General features: G+C 40.5%; 1 pseudogene; it reads right to left on the reverse strand.

Moving 5' to 3' along the window:
- Window positions 1-1,887: 1,887 nt before the first annotated feature.
- Window positions 1,888-4,316, reverse strand: LOC145960128 (uncharacterized; annotated as a pseudogene).
- Window positions 4,317-4,939: the final 623 nt, after the last annotated feature.

A 4,939-nucleotide genomic window follows, 5' to 3' on the forward strand; every position in this document is an offset into this window, starting at 1 on the left:
CTCTTCGAATGTTAAATCTACCATAGGGACATTAGTAGTTAAAATATTTTTTACACGAAATGCTAACATTTTAAGTTGCTCGACGAACCATGCTATACAATCGGTACTGCGACGCGAATGATATGCGGATAATGAGTCGTCGTACGAGCAATGTATACAGGGTTTGTCAAAAGTGTGGAAACCCCTAAATAACTTTTGTAAAAATGAAAATATCAAAAAACGGTAAAACACGTATTTTGATATTTCAAGAAAGCTACCCTATGACATGGATACCGATCATCCCCCACCCTCTGGTACGCGGGGATAAGAGGGGGGTTGAAAATTTTAAATTGGACTAGGGGGCTCATTTGAAAGGTCTTTTCATAATAAACACACCCTTAAAATTTTAAGTCGCTACGACCCCCCCCCCATTAAAAATGGCGGCCGTTCAAATTTCGAAATTTCATGCACTTAGTGTTATCCAGGATCAACTGCGTGGAAATGGCATGAATTTGATCCCTTGTGTGTGTCACCCCATCCACGCATCATAAGGATAGTGATTCTTTCACGTTCCGACAATTCGGCAGCCATTTTTAAAACGTTTAATTTTTAATCTGCCTAAAATCTGTGAAAACAATTGATTTTGAGTAGCCGTGAGAACAACTGATTTTGAGTAGCCGTGAGAACAACTGATTTTGAGTAGCCGTGAGAACAACTGATTTTGAGTAGCCGTGAGAACAACTAATTTTGAGTAGCCGTGAGAACAACTGATTTTGAGTAGCCGCGAGAACAACTGATTTTAAGTAGCCGTGAGAACAACTGATTTTGAGTAGCCGTGAGAACAACTGATTTTGAGTAGCCGTGAGAACAACTGATTTTGAGTAGCCGTGAGAACAACTGATTTTGAGTAGCCGCGAGAACAACTGATTTTGAGTAGCCGTGAGAACATGTGAAAAACTTACCTCTATCTTGCCTTACATGGAGGATCTTCCTTATTTATTTAAAATCAGTTTTCGCGGCTACTTAAAATCAGTTGTTCTCGCGGCTACTCAAAATCAGTTGTTCTCACGGCTACTCAAAATCAGTTGTTCTCACGGCTACTCAAAATCAATTGTTCTCACGGCTACTTAAAATCAGTTGTTCTCGCGGCTACTCAAAATCAGTTGTTCTCACGGCTACTCAAAATCAGTTGTTCTCACGGCTACTCAAAATCAGTTGTTCTCACGGCTACTCAAAATCAATTGTTTTCACAGATTTTAGGCAGATTAAAAATTAAACGTTTTAAAAATGGCTGCCGAATTGTCGGAACGTGAAAGAATCACTATCCTTATGATGCGTGGATGGGGTGACAACGAGCGATCGTACACTGCTGTCGCTCGATTATTTAATGAGACATATCCGAATCGTCGAATTAATAAGTCCACTGTCTTCAAAACAATAGAACGTTTTAGAGAAACTGGTAGCGTAAAAAATCGCCCTAAATCAGGCAGATCATCGTCTGCCACTAACGAAGAAAAACAACTTCATGTTCTGCAGACATTTATTGAAGATCCCCATTCTACTATTAACAGATCCGCTCAAATTCACGATATTGCTCCCAAGTCCATTTGAAGAATTTTAAAGAAAAATAAGTTCTATCCATACAAATTACAATATGTTCAAGAATTGCAAGACGGAGATCTGGAGCGTCGTATAGGTTTTTGTAAAAGAATGATGGCACTAATAGATGTCCGGCCCATCTTCCCTTATCAAATTGTTTTTACAGACGAGGCAACTTTTACGTTAACGGGAGAAGTTAATAATCAAAATTTTCGTTTATGGTCAGATGAGAATCCAAATTGGGTGCGGGAAACTCACACACAATACCCACAAAAAATTAATGTATGGTGTGGAATAATAGATGGTTACTTAATAGGGCCGTTTTTCTTTGAAGAAATCTGAACGCTCAAAGATATGAGATATTACTTGTAGATCAAATAATTCCAGCCATACGAAATATTTTTTCAAACAATTTCGAAGAAATATGGTTTCAGCATGATGGAGCTCCTGCTCATTTTGGTTTAGGGCCACGTCAAATTTTAAATGAGACTTTTCCATTACGATGGATAGGAAGAAGGAATAGAAATGAGGGAAGAGAGGATTGGCCACCTCGGTCACCAGATCTAACTCCTCTTGATTATTATCTATGGGGATACCTGAAAAGTAAGGTGTACAAAACAAAACCTGAAAGCATCCAAGAATTGATACAGCGAATAAGGGATGAAATAGATTTGATACCTTTTGAAACGAATCGTAGAGCCATTTCTGCATTCTATCAAAGATTGGCATATTGTCAGGAAGTAAATGGCAACCACTTTCAGCATTTACTTTAACACACTGAGTAAAATTTATTTTAAAACACGGAGTAAAAGGTTTTGAATCATTAAAGAGAGATGACAGTTTTCAAGTCTGTTCTGCAATCTATCACCACAATGTACACATTCACACTTGTTTAGCCACACGCGCGCGCGCGCGCACACACACACACACACACACACAAGGGATCAAATTCATGCCACTTCCACGCAGTTGATCCTGGATAACACTAAGTGCATGAAATTTCGAAATTTGAACGGCCGCCATTTTTAATGGGGGGGTCGTAGCGACTTAAAATTTTAAGGGTATGTTTATTATGAAAAGACCTTTCAAATGAGCTCCCACTCGACCCCTAGTCCAATTTAAAATTTTCAACCCCCCTCTTACCCCCGCGTACCAGAGGGTGGGGGATGATCGGTATCCATGTCATAGGGTAGCTATTTTGAAATATCAAAATACGTGTTTTACCGTTTTTTGATATTTTCATTTTTACAAAAGTTATTTAGGGGTTTCCACACTTTTGACAAACCCTGTATAATATGCTATGCTAAATACTTGATGGTGCTGGCACATATTCTTCTCTTCCTCCATCTTGGCCAGAACGCATTCCAAGTCGGCGTACACGATGAATGGAAGCTGCTCTTTCCTGTTGTAATTGTTGAACGATAACCACTTGTCCTTATCGCTCGGTAACCGGATAGCGCAGTCGTTCATCTTTCTACAGTCGACAGTATGCGACTGCAACTTGTCGTCCGAACCAAAGTAATGCAAGCATCTATAAAAGAAAATAAAAATTTTTTAAAAATTAAAGATTTATATACAATTTGCTACATAACTTATAATTATTTAAATAATACACACCGATCGCAGATATATTTTTGATTCTTCTGTTTGCTCAGTTGCGAGCTCACGAGCCGGGATAAATTCTTAATCCACGCAAAATGCCCGACGTTGTTGCCGTCTTCCACGTACAAGTTGACATGCTTATCCCGCTTCTGCTCCGTCAGTCATAGCGGGACAATGCTGTTTTCTTTCTCGATGCTGTACACGTTGATCGAAATATCGTTGACAAGTTCAAATTTTTTAATCTGATTGACAGTCACTGGAAACTCAATGTCTCGGAAATTCAGCACTGTCGCGTAATGCGGGTACGATGATTCCCGTTCCGCATTCCTTTCGGCGGGATATAGAGCGGCGACCACTGCCCACGCGAAACACGCATTGTCTTTTGATTGTACGTTAATCACCGCTCTCTTCATCACAATCTCCCGCGGCAATTTTATATGACATCCCGCGCGCATAGGATTATACTTATTTATATTTACAATCAAATTCAATATTCGCGACAATGCCCACCCGCTATCGCGTTCCTGAAATTCTTCCAGCGATGCTAGAGTGGATTCGATAACGCGACGCTCGTACCACTCGTGTAAATCGGATGTGCGAAAGAGTTCATAGTTTCTCGTATTAATACTTTTGTTAGCGCGTTTATCTCCGGCCACGAATTCACCATTGAATATAGTGTTCACTTTTACACTGTTGTGTCTTCTTATAACGTCCTGCACATGTTCTATCACAATGTCTTTGGCGTCATCGAGAAATTGACGAGGTTCGATATGGTTTGCGTTAATCACAGCACCGGTCAGAATACGGTTATCGAACGCGGTATCAATCTCGCGCCACACAAGTTCATTTTGATGCGCGCTACATCCGGCACCCGCGTTATTGTCACCACTGTAATTACCACCACTGGGCATAAACTGTCTCTGCAATCGAGTCTTTGCACCTTCGAGTCGCGCGATCCGAGCAATCAGCGATTGTCGATTCCCGATCGATAATCGTAGTCGTTTGATCCGACTTTGCTCTTCCAGCGACTCGATGTACTCGTTGCATCGCTGTAGCCATGCAAAATATTCGCCCAAGGTGGCAATTTGGTTGGATCGCTCCACCAGGTCGCGTTCAGTCTGTTCGATGTTTTCCATTTTTTTTCTTTTTTTTCCTGTCTTTTTCACACTTTTAACACACTATGTCACAGTTTTCTATGGAGCACTTGCACACATACATTGCATAATCGCGCAAAAATCTTTCTAACAGAATATCGCTATACTCTGACAACCGATGTGTCGATGCGCGTTCAAATCACGTACTGTGACTTGATGCGCCTCAATCCTCCCTGTATTTCGTCTAAACCTTTTTATCTTTGTGTAAAATAAATAAGTATGGTGTATCATAATAATCATTTATTTACATCTCAGAAAGAATTCGTTCTCTCTCACACGCGCGGCAAGGGCACAAAGCAGCCGAATATCGGCGCTAATATGTTGCAATTCTTCCTAGAAAAAATATGGAAAATAATTCTGGGTCGGCCCTAATATCCAATCCTCTTCAAATACCGCTGTTTACCAGCCGGGCATCGGTTTATGATTGTTTATACTTGCGATAAAAAAAAAACATCCAACATGTCCCCAAGCGTCCCCCATCCCGCGCCTCCGTACTATGATTTGATATTTTTCAATCCTCCTCCTTATATATTTCGTCCAATCCTTTCTCATCTTTTGAATGTGAGAAGCGAAGGTACATCGGCAAAAAAAAAAGGAAGGGATTC

Source organism: Camponotus vicinus, unplaced genomic scaffold (assembly GCF_025532165.1).
Source record: "Camponotus vicinus isolate PSW18456_S1 unplaced genomic scaffold, iyCamVici1.0 SCAF_10, whole genome shotgun sequence".
Classification (NCBI taxonomy): domain Eukaryota; kingdom Metazoa; phylum Arthropoda; class Insecta; order Hymenoptera; family Formicidae; genus Camponotus; species Camponotus vicinus.